At 43.2% G+C, this 12,352-nt stretch overlaps 1 protein-coding gene across 2 annotated transcripts in view; it reads left to right on the top strand.

Annotated features, from left to right (window-relative positions):
* Positions 1 to 11,783: 11,783 nt before the first annotated feature.
* SLC38A9 (solute carrier family 38 member 9) overlaps positions 11,784 to 12,352 on the top strand; it is a 41,343-nt gene continuing 40,774 nt past the window's right edge. Inside the window, exon 1 of one of the 2 annotated variants that reach the window (XM_053408205.1) lies at positions 11,784 to 12,009. The gene's annotated coding sequence lies outside the window, so the exon portion shown is untranslated. The remainder of the gene's footprint in view (positions 12,010 to 12,352) is intronic. The other variant, XM_053408204.1, reaches the window with a different exon arrangement.

Here is a 12,352-nt window from a genome sequence, read left to right as displayed (position 1 = left end):
CACCTCACCCCCGTTCCTTTTTTTTTTCCTGCGAGAGTTGCGGTTTGTCGCCGCCGCCGCGCGCGCGCGCGCGCATTCAGGGGAGGGAAAAGACTAAGACTTTGCCCTCAGGGTGTTTCCTAGCAAACTTTGTTTGTTTGCCTAGGACGCAAAGAGTTCTTAGGACGATCGAACACGCGTGTGCTTTATTTGGAAATCAAGCCCCGTCGATTTAAGCGGGACTTGGTGCACCCGCTCTTAGTTAAGTGTCCATAGCACGGCAAAGCCTTTGTACTTTTGCCAGCTTTCCTGCTACTGCTGGTGGTTTTGGTTTCGTTTCTTTTATTCCTGGAAAAACGAAAGTCTCGCTGTGTCTGAAGTTTCGTTACTTCGTAACTCCCCACAGGCTTCTGGTTCTGGAGTTCATTCCGCCCCATTGCAGGAAGGGCGTGCGTGGCCGTCTGAGGCAACAGGAGGGGACAGCTTGGTGCTAGTTAATTATTTCTAGGACTCTGAAAAGTTCCAACTTTCTTGGCTTCAGTTCTACGTTACCTTAAAAAAACAAATAAACCCCAAACCTGCTGCCACAATAGGGCTTGTTTGTTTTAATTTTTGGAACCTGCCAGGTGGTATCAGTCGACGTCTCCTCAGAAGGAAGTCCCTCTTGAGTTGCTCCCAAGTTAGGCACAGGATGGTAGCTTCTACAAGAAAAGACCTGCTGAGAAGTGAAGTGGGAGACAGTGTGCTATTGAAGACAAGCTGGGCTCAGCTACATCCGGTACAGTATTCCCAAATCGGCCCCAAAATTGTGAAAGGCACATTATTTATATATATAAAATAAATGTTCATAAATGTACAAGGCAAACACATACATAAGTATATAAACCATAGTACAGAAATAGTACAGGAGAACAATCCTGAAGCCATTTTGACTCCCAAATTGACCAAATATTTCTCTGCAAGCAGGAAGGAAATTGGAAAAGCTTTCTGATTATATTTGAATTGTAGGGGCTTACACCTCCCGGTGGCACTGTGGGTAAAACCTCAGCGCCTAGGACTTGCCGATCGCATGGTCGGCGGTTCGAATCCCCGTGCACTCCCGTCGTTTGGTCCCAGCGCCTGCCAATCTAGCAGTTCGAAAGCACCCTCGGGTGCAAGTAGATAAATAGGGACCGCTTACCAGCGGGAAGGTAAACGGCGTTCCGTGTGCTGCGCTGGCTCGCCAGATGCAGCTTGTCACGCTGGTCACGTGACCCGGAAGTGTCTGCGGACAGCGCTGGCTCCCGGCCTATAGAGTGAGATGAGCGCACAACCCTAGAGTCTGGCCCATACGGGCAGGGGTACCTTTACCTTTACCTTACACCTCCCTGTAAATACAGTCTGGTAAGTATCTGTTAAGCTAAGCACACTATCAATATGCTTAACAGATTCAGGAACTAAGTATTTACCATCTCAAAGGAATGGCCAGGATGCCCAGAAAAGGCAATCAGATAAGGCATTATCAGGTATCCTGGCAGACAGGAAAGAAGCTACACTCTTTCCTGCTGGGGACCATCTCTTCCTGTGATGTATGTATGATGTTTTGGGGAATGGTCTTAAGCTACAGAGTAGGCAATTTCAAAAGTCTATAGAAGACTGGGGGATCCTGTCTCAGTTTAATAAAGATAATGCTTACTAGCTGCTATGCTTCTCAATATTCTCTGGTTGGCCTGTTTTTTTTAATATATTTTATTTAGGATTTTCTTGTTTTACAGAAGTGTAATGCCTTGTATTTTTTTTCCCCATGTAACATTTTTACAAATCCGTTTCATTTGTTGAGGCATTAGGGGGAGGAGAAGAAAAAAAAAAGGGAAAAGAAAGGGGGTGGAGGGAGGGAAGATGGATGGGGGTGGGGTCAGGTGGTGGTGTTTCTATTATGCTTAATGTATGTAGAATTTGGTGTCAGCGTTGTTTGTGTTGTTCACTTGTGTTCCTTTGGTGGTGAGAGAGTTTGGGGTTGGCCTAGGGTGTGATTGTTTGTTTGTGATTGGCTGTGGTGATCTTTGTTTTCGTGTGTGAGTGGGGTGGGTGGGTGTTTTGGATCAGGTTAGCCATATTGATTTGTATGCTGTTGGTGGATTATTGTCATTGTCTTGTTGGGCTGTGTATGTGATAAAGGGGAGCCATACCGGGGTGAAGGTGTCTTCTTCTGTTTGTCCCCGTGTCAGTTTCAGTTTATTAGTTAATTTTTCTAGTAGGGCTGTTTCTCATACTATTTGGTACCATTGGTCCATGCTTACTCCTGACAGGTCTCTCCAGCGTCTGGTTATGGTGTTTCTGGCTGCTGAAAGTAGGTGGGTTATGAGTTCTTTGTGGTGTAAATGGGCGTTGTTGTCTTGGAAGATGTTTAGTAGGGCCAATTCTGGGGTGATATCTAATACTTGTTTAGTTATTTTACATATTTCTCGTATGGCTGTTGCCCAGAATAGTTGGATTTTGGGACACTCCCACCACATGTGGAGGTATGTGCCTGTGGAGGTGCACCCTCTCCAGCATTTTGGTGAGGTTCCTGGGTGTATTAGCGCTAGTTTCCTTGGTGTTAGGTACCACCTGTAGGTGAGTTTCAGTGTGAGTTCTTTTCTTTTCGTTGATATGGATTTAAAGGGAGGTTTAGACCACATTCTGGTCCATTGCGTGGGGTTAATCTCATAGCCTATGTCATTCTCCCATTGTTTTTTTATTGCGTCTAGGGGGTTTGTGGGATTTTGGAGTAGTATTTTGTATATTGCGGATACTGTCCCTTTACTGTTTCCCTTTGTTGTTAGGAGGAGGTTTTTGAAGGTTGTCAGGGGCCTAGTTGCTGCTAATTTTACTGTTGGGTTGTTTAAGAGGGCATGTAGTTGGTGTTGTGTTAACCAGGGCATTTGGGTGTCTTCTAGTTTGTCTTGTATTTCTTGTGTTGACAAAGGTTTGTTATTTTTATAAAAGTCTATTAGGCGATATAAGCCTTTGGTTCGCCAGGTTTTTATCTGGAGGTTTTGTGCTGCATGGTGGAATAATGGGTGGTACGCCAGGGGGATTAGTGGGGATGGGGTTGGGATAGTTTGCCTATTTGTGTTTTCCATGCTTTGAGCATGGTCTGTGTGTACCTGTTGAGTGTTGTGGGAATTTTCTTTAGTTTGTTTGGGAGGAGTGGGTATGCTGTGGTGCAGGTGTTTTCAATTGTGTCCCTCTCTAGGTGTACCCATTGTTTTGTCTCATCTTTGAGTATATATGGGATTATATGTCGTATTTGGTTGGCAATGTAATATGCTTCTATGTTGGGGATTCGCCATCCTCCTTCTGAGGTGGGGAGGTGCAGGCATTTGGGGCTTATTCTTGGTTTTTTATGTGAGAAGATAAAAGAGTGTAGTTTTCTCTGCCAACTGCGGAGTTGGGTTGGGGGGATCCAGATTGGGAGGGTTTGGAATAGGTAGGTTAGTTTTGGGAGTGTGATCATTTTGATCATGGCTATTTTGTCTGAGAGAGTGAAATTCATGTTATTCTATCTCTTTAGGTCTTTGTTAATTTGTCGCCACAGGGGCTTGTAGTTGTGGAGGTGCAATTTATTGAGGTTTCTGGTTATTTGTACCCCTAGGTATCTGAACTTGGTGTGGCAAAGTTTTATTTTGGTGACCTTCGTGAGTTCTTTTTGGGTGTGAGGAGGGGTGTTGAAGCACATAGCTTCTGACTTTGTGAAATTTACCTGTAGGCCCGACACCATTGCAAATGTGTTGAGTTCTCTGATTAGGGAGGTTGCTGTGCTTATGGGGTCTAGTGTTGTGACCATTAGGTCATCTGCAAAGAGCCCTAATTTATAGGTTCTGCCTTTTATTTCCACTCCCTTGATGTCTGTGGCTGCTCGGATGCGGATTGCTAAGGGTTCCAGAGCCAGGATAAATAAGAAGGGAGACAGTGGGCATCCTTGTTTCCTGCCTCTTTGGATAGCTATAGTATTAGAATCCATATTATTAGTTCTGCATCTTGCTGAGGCTTGGGAGTATATTTGTTTGAGGATTTGTAGGAAGTTGGGGCCAAATTTCATGTTAGTTAGTACTGCTAATATGTATTTCCACTCTAAGCAATCAAAGGCTTTGAGGATGTCTAAGGATATAATTGTCAATGGGAGTTTCGTTGCCTTACTGTGTTCGATCAGGTTTAGTAGTTTCCTGATGGGGTCTGTTATATTGCGGCCAGGGACAAAGCCAGTCTGGCCTGGGGCTATTAACTTGTGTAGGAAGATTTTTAGGCGGTTGGCCAAGATTGATGTGAATATCTTGTAGTCTTGGTTTATTAATGAGATTGGGCGGTATGATTCTACTTTGAGGCTGTCTTTTAGTGGTTTTGGGATGGAGACTATTTTGGAGTGGGTCCAGGTTTTGGGGATGGGACCCCCTGTTATGATGTCGTTGAATAGGCAGGTCATGTAAGGCATCAAGGGTTCTTTGAATTTCCTATAGAATTCTGCTGTGAAGCCGTCTGGGCCTGGGGCTTTGTGTGGTTTCAGATTTTTGAGGACCGCATCTATTTCCTCTGGGGTGATAGGGCTGTCCATGAATTCCTGTTCCTCATCAGTTAGGGTAGGCATGGTCAGTCCTGCTAGAAATTTTTTGATTTCCCTCTCTGGTGGGTTATGGGAGGTGTATAGGTTGGAGTAGAATTCTGCAAATTCTGAGATTATTTCTTTGGGGGAGAATGTTATGTTGCCGTCTTTTTTGGTGATGCAGTGTATTCTTGTTTTGAGTGCTTTTTTCCTACATCTATTTGCTAGTAATCTGGAGTTTTTCCCTCCATATTCATAGAAACGTTGTTTAGAGTATAGAATGTTGATCATTGTTTTGCTGATTTCTAAGGAGTCTAGTTCTCTCCTTTTTTGTTCTATAAGTTTGAGGAGTTTTTTAGATCCTGTTTGTTTGTAGCGTGATGAGAGGACTGTGATGTCTTGTTCTATTTTGCTAATTTTTGAGGTGGTTTGTTTTTTATGGAATGTTTTCTCTTTTATGCAAGCTCCTCTGGTGACCGCTTTCATTGCGTCCCATAGGAGGGGGGTTGTTATATTGTCTACACCGTTTTCCTCGAAGTAGTTTTGGAGGGTTTTTGTGAGACTCTCTCTAATTTTTGTTTGTAGTTAGGATGGGACTGAAGGACCATGATGGGGTCGTTTGTGTTCCTTCTCCTATTTTAACGATGATTTCTACTGGGGCGTGATCTGTGATTTTAATGTTACCTATGTTAGTTGATTCCACTGAGGGGATCAGACCCTGTGTGAGTAGAATGCTGTCCAGTCTGGACACTGTATCATGGCGTCCCGATTGGAATGTATGGCTGATGTCTCCCGGGTTTTGCTCACCCCAAATGTCGTAGAGACCCCTGTTTTTTAGCAATTTTAGTAATTTGTAAGAGTTCCTAGTTGTTGGGAGGTTTCCTTCGGAGGAAGGTTGCCCATGGGGTTGTAGGGTGGATATCTTTCAGGGATATACCTTTCATATTTAGATTGAGGTCCCCTCCTAGGATTGCTTCCCCTTCAGAGAAGGAGAGGAATTTGTTTAGTGTCTTCTGGAAGAATTCTAATTGTTTCGCGTTTGGGGCATATATGGAGCCGATTGTCAGTTTGATTTTGCCATCTAGTGTCCCTTTAGCAAAAATGAATCTGCCTTTTTTGTCCTTGAGGACTGTTGTGGCAGTGAAGTTCAGGTCTCTACTAAGTATTATGGCTACACTACGTGCTTTCCCTGAGCCTTGTGCGACCCACTGTTGACTGAAGCGGGGGTCGCTCAGGAGTTTGCTGCCTTTGGGTGGGTTGTGTATTTCTTGTAGGAAGGTGATGTGTGGTTTCATGGTGTTTATGTATGAGATGATGCGCTTTCTTTTGATGGGGTTTCCCAGCCCCCTCACATTTAATGTAATTGCTTTTAGGTTAGCCATCTTGCTTATCTATTATGTGGGGCGATTCCCTGCCAACCCGTTCGGGTTGTCTTGTGTCTCTCTCTTCGTGTTGTTTAAAGAACCAGTGGGGTTGCGCTGACCTAGGGTGTGGTGGGTGGGGGGCTAGTGGGATTAGAGTAAGATTTGGGTTAAAGAGTAGGGGGTAAGTTGTGGAGAGTTTCCTATATGTAGTCATACAGGTGTTTGGGGTATTTTGGGCCATCTGGCATTTTTCCTTCCCAGTGCTCACCTACCTCTCCTCTTTTTTCCCGTCGGCAGAGATGGGGGCAGCAGCGGTAAAGCCAGGGCTCCTTTTTCTCTTTCTTTTTCTTCCTCTCTCCCCCTTTCTTTCTCCCTCTTTGCTTTAGCTCCACTGTTCTCCTGGTTTTGGAGCTCCTCTGGGCTGTTGGGGGGGGTCGGGTGCCTTTCCGGCTCAATCTCAGTCCTGGGGGGGTGTTTTGGCTCCTTTGATAGACTCCCGGGCACCCCTGATTCCTCTCTGTTGGCGGTGCTGGCGGCCGCAGTCTTGGGAGCCCGGGAATCGGCCAGATAGCCTTTTACTCTGGCTGGCTTCCGGGTTGGAAACTTCTTATGGACTTGTTATTGGTTAGTGGGGGGCCAGATTTCCTCCTCTAGATTCTTGGCTGCTGGGGTCTTAATCGGAGCTTTGAGAATTCCTCTGGTTGGCCTGTTATTTTCTCCTACCGATAGAAAATCTACATAAGGACTCTATTCGGGCTCTTGGATACCCATAAGGGATAAAGGAGCAGTTTTTCCTTATAACACACTAAAACCGCAGTTTAAAGCAGAGGCAGAGGAAACAGCGGGAGCAAACGTGAAAAGAGTGAAAATATAAAAAGGACTAATGTGCAAGATCTGATCTACTGTATAACAGGGAAGGCTCATGAGTGTGCTTGTACACTACTGCTTCCTGCTCTGTGAAGGCTTGCTGCAGACGTGTAAACTCACTATGCCAATAAACACAACTTCTGGTGAAGGGAACAAGATAAGACTTGCTACTAGGTGCAAAAATGAGATGTTCCTTTGTCCTAGCAACCCTCGGCGCAACCTGAAATGGGCTGGGCCTAAGGCTGCCAGACAGCTGCCTGCACTCCATTAATAATACAAACTATAAATGTTGGAACTTTGACATCATGCCCAGGTTTCCATCTCCTCCCTCTTTGATTTACCTATAATGTAGGTAGATAGGAGGTCTGGAGCATTCAAAAGCTTGCTATTTTGTGATACTTTGGTTGAACCTAATGAAGGTATTGCTTTACAATGGTTTTTTTAATTATTTCTACTGGACTAGCACAACTCCTTTTGATTCTCCTCCATCCCCCTTGCTAAGGAATTTTTACCTGTCTGACACAAGCCAGATGCACTGCAGGGCCATATTTTGCCAGTAATAAAGGCGCTGGCCACTTTTGTTGGCAGACTGAGCATGTGCCTTGGAACTGCAACCGCTTTGCTAAGGAAGATGAGTAAGTTATATTTTGGGAAGGTTTGTCTTCTATAAGTTCTAAGCAACCTGAGTTCCCCAGAACTCAGTTTAAAGAAGTTTGTATAAACTTCTGTGAACCACCCTGAAATCTTGTGATGAAGGGCGGCATGTAAATTAATTAAATAAATAAAATTAATAATAATACTAATAAATTTAATAAATAAATAATACAGGGGTGAAAGTATGCCTAGAGCATTTCTTGTTAGGAGTGCCACCTTCTTCAGGTAGGAGAGCATTTAACAGATTGGATGCAGAAATTCAAACTACTTCGTATAAAAAGTTCTGCTGGTTAAGCATTTATTTTACTTTTAGTACATGTTCAAAGGCATATGAATAATTCCAGGAAAATGTGACAATCCCCTCTATGCCTATTGAGATGACAGCTTTTCAAGCTGGACTCCAAGGAAGCATTTTCTAGTTAAGTTCTTCGGCAGGAAAAGCTTCACCTCACAGACCGCCACTTGAAGGGGTTAGAATCCTGCCAATAAAAAGATTGGTAAGCCTAGGGGTAAAATGGGTGGGGTGCCTGTGGTTATAGCCTCAATCAACCTTTGTCAAACATGTGAGAGTTCGTATATTGAGGGAGGATATGTGTCATGATAATGTCCCTGGACTGATGTTGCAAAAGATTGCGGAAAATAATTTTGCAGTGTTATCGAGTCTTTTACTGTAACACATGACACATTTGAGAATTGCTGACACATGTCTTTTATTTCATTAATAAAAGACACAATGGCAAAAAAGGGGGGAAAAGAATTGCTGACATGGATGTAACTTCCTCCTAATCACAAAAACATGTTCAGAACTATAGTTAGTATTGCAGACTCTAGCAAGTAGAGCCCTAGAGCCTAGAACAGCAGTTCCCAAACTGGTCTGGGAACCATGGTTTGTGAGCTTCAATCAGGTGATCTGTAAATAACATTTACAATTTTGAATTATATGGAATTCAAAGTATAATACAATAAAATGCAATTTAAAATAAAAATAAAAGAAGCAATTAAAATCATAGTGCATCTAGCACAGGCATACATAGGCAAACTCTGGCCCTCCAGATGTTTTGAGACTACAATTCCCATCATCCCTGACCACTGGTCCTGTTAGCTAGGGATGATGGGAATTGTAGTTCCAAAACATCTGGAGGGCCGGAGTTTGCCTATGCCTGATCTAGCCCATTGAATTACAATTGCTACAAAGAGAAAACCGTTTGGTGGTCTGCCAAGTGGCCCAGATCAGTGGTTATCAAACTCCACCCCCACCCCACACACTTGAAAATTGTTGAGAGTTTTGGCAGACTATTTCATGATATTTTCCTGTATGTTGTAATGTGCTGTGCTTGATGCTATATGATTTTTATTCATATTTTTACACTAAATTTTGTGGTTTAAGCTACTAATGAATATGCAGTCTTAATCACCACCATCCTGATTATAGTTGGTTTCAGCCAGACAGCAGAAGTTGATGACTGCCATAGAATTCAAAGCACAATTTTACAAAGCAGTTTAGGCAGCTCAAATTAAATATAAGACCTATTAAATGACCCAAGGTAAACTATTCAGTTCTGATATTTGACAAATCTGTTGTTTATAAAATGCTTTAAAAATGTCTCCGGCTTTGCAGGAGTGGCTGTATATATGTGTGGTATGGATCTCTTCAGCAGTTCAATACTCTCTTTTACTACTTTGTCTCTGGCCATCTGCTGCTTTTACTCGCTTTTGGTTCTGACTGGCTCCTTTTGCCAGCTGATTGGCAGGAAACAATTCAACTGGCCAAGGTAGCAGTACTGTGATGAGAAAGCATGCACTGTTGAATTTCTGCCAGTCATGCAAAACTTAAGCCTGGAGATAATGATGATTATGATGATGATGTATACATAAACATCCACTGCTTATATGCCAAAATGGCTTCTAAGCAGTTTACAACAATAAAATCAGATACTCATATGGGGGTGTTATTATTTATTGCATTTATATACCAACTTTCTGCCAAGGCGATGTACAGTTTTGTACTAAAACAAAACATGTGTAAATATAGCCTGGGGCTGAGGGTGCAACAGCTTAACTAAAGCAGACCCTGACACTGTATTGTCTTTACCTTTCTGCCTCACTCTCTTCTACTTACATTGGAAGCATATTTGTATGTGGAACCCAGCAAAAAAACCACATGACTGCTTCTTGCACGCAGCTAAAAGTGCTCTTCACCAGTAAGGATTGTGCTTCACTTGAAAAAATCATTGGTTGCATAACAGATTCACCATGGCAATTCTCCACAAGAAGCAAAAGCAATGTGCAAGTTTGCTTTTCAGCTCTTAAATCTGAAGTATATACTAGAGTGTGTACTTTTAGTATATTCAAGTGTCAGCTCAGCTGAATGGTGGCGGTTAGTACATAAAAAACATATATGTGTATGAGTTTTTGTGCTGCATAATTTATTGATTTATTAAATTTGTACACTGCCCTTTATCTACAGATCTCAAGGTAGCTGGCAATATAAAAATACAAAATACACGATAAAAACAAGAATTAAAACAACAACAACCACTAACCTCCTCTCCGGCAGGTACCCCTGACCATTGAGTCCAGTCGTGGCCGACCATATAGAGTCCGTAAGTAGGTTCTTTATTAGTAGGAGAAAATAACAGATGCCACCAGAGAATATTGAGAAGCAAAGCAGCTAGTAAACATAATCTTTATTAAACTGTTGCAACAGGGTCCCCTGCTCACCCCACACAGGGAGGGAGGAGAGGAACCTAAAACAATGGTATGAAAGTTCTTATATAAACATTTGAAAACTGCCTCCCCTGTAGCTCAAGACCACCCCCCAAAACATACATACATCACTGAGGTCTACAGCAGAAAACCTGTTTGCCATGATACCTAATAATGGTCACTGATTGCTTTTACCTGGGCATCCTGGCCATTCCTTTGAGATGGTAAATACTTAGTTCCTGAATCCCTTACGCATATTGATAGTGTGCTCAGCTTAACAGATACTTGCCAGACTGTATTTACAGGGAGGTGTAAGCCCCTACAATCCAAAGACAATTGGAAAGCTTTTCCCATTTCCTTCCTCCTTGCAGAGAAATATTTGAGGTCAATTTGGGAGAGTCAAAATGGCTTCAGGGTTGTTTTCCTGCACTATTTCAGACACATGGTTTATATACTTACATATGAGGCCTTAGAATTCCTATAACAATATTATGCCTATATCGCAAGTGTGGGAATTAACAGTGGCATATAAAAACCCTGCAACATAGTTTTGGCATTGTCATCTCCTTATTGCAAGCTGAATGGGGTGGAGGCTGTGTCACATAAGAATAGCCTTGAAATATTCCAGTTTCTATCTTAATTTCTAAGATGGTAGGGGCACTGACAGCTGCTTAAATTAAATACCTGTTAATGTAAGAGAGTTTTTAATATCTTAGTGAAGATTGGGAGAGGAGATGCAACCATCTAGTATTGGGGGGGGCTGAAGTTGATAAGCTGACAACTCGGGGTGAGGGGGAGTCTTTTCAGAAATGTCTGACCTTTATAGGTGAAATACATCTCCGAAACCGGTCTTCAGTACAACCCTGCACATTTCCCACGTTACCAGGATTTCTTTCAGAGTTGTAGATTCATTTGGGAGCCTTGTGGCACCTAACAGATTTCCTTGCGCAAGCTTTCAAGGATATCGCAGGCCACTTCCGTGGTGATGTCCCAACATGTGTGTGTATGTCTGCAAATGCGCATTGCGTGTGTGTGCCAACCTTGGGTCTTTGATCCGGGTGAAATAAAGCCTAGCTTCGCCCCTGTCTCCTGAAATCACCGCACAGGCGGTACATGCATTTAAACCAGAGAACACGTCAGAAGAGATTTTTTTTATTTTTATTTTTTATTTTTTGCTGGTTGAAAAAGGATAGAATACATTCAATTTTACAGTATATTAAACTTCATCTAACTTGAACATAGGAACTGACCAGGTAGAATAAATGACCAATTTCTGAAGCAGAAATTGCAATTTGGCTGGTGCCATTATGAAACTGCTGGCATTTTATCATGTTCTTAACATAATATTGCCTGTCTATTAATGTCAGAAGAGATTCTGTTCCAAAACAACTCCAGATGGCACATCTGGCAAGTCACCTTTGTGAGGAAAGGACTGGAAAATGCTAATCACTGTATCTGCCATCTGCCTCTCAAAATGAACGGGTTGCACCCGCTTCGCTCCTTACACAGGCGCGCCGTCCTGCGCTTCGACCCCTCTTAGCAGTGGGAAATAACGAGACCTTAAACTCGAAAAGGGAAGCCGGCGTGTGTCACTCTTGAGATGTTATATCTCTGCGGCTGGCTGTCTAGATGGCTTAGCTCTATGGGCGCAGCGTGGGAGCCGCTCTATGTCGACATCTCTATGGCGGATCCCATGCTTCGGATCCCGTTCGTTTGGATGGCGGATGTGCCGATGGAGGACTGAGGGAGTCCGCTCTATCGGTGCTGAGAGCAGCAAAAGTTCTTCCTGTTTACAGCTTTCGACTGGAAATGACTCAAGCGAGGCAGCCTCGTACCGGTGAATGGTGGCAGACTGAGATCAGGCGGAGCGGAGTCCAGGTACAGAATCTGCATCAGATTTCATTTAAACTTGTCTTAAATATATATATAATAATCACACACACACACACACACCGATCACCAGCTTTTAGACTGCAGTCCCTGTGCATCCTTACCTAGGAGCAAGGTCCGCGGAACTCAGCGAGACTTGCTACTGAGTAAGAGCGCGAAGGGGTCAGTTGCTCGTGTGGTCAAGTGCCTGCTCTAATATAGCAGACATTTGCAAATAAATGTGTTATCGGTTGTTAGAAGAAGGCAACGGCTTATTTAGCTAGAGAAAACAGGAGTCCGTCTCTTTCTTGCTCTCTCCTCAGATCTCAAGTTGAAAGAGATCTGCGGGATT

This window comes from Podarcis raffonei, chromosome 11, assembly GCF_027172205.1.
Source record: "Podarcis raffonei isolate rPodRaf1 chromosome 11, rPodRaf1.pri, whole genome shotgun sequence".
Taxonomy (NCBI): Eukaryota; Metazoa; Chordata; class Lepidosauria; order Squamata; family Lacertidae; genus Podarcis; species Podarcis raffonei.
The sequence above is the reverse complement of the archived record's forward strand: the minus strand, read 5'-3'. Positions and strand labels throughout refer to the sequence as shown.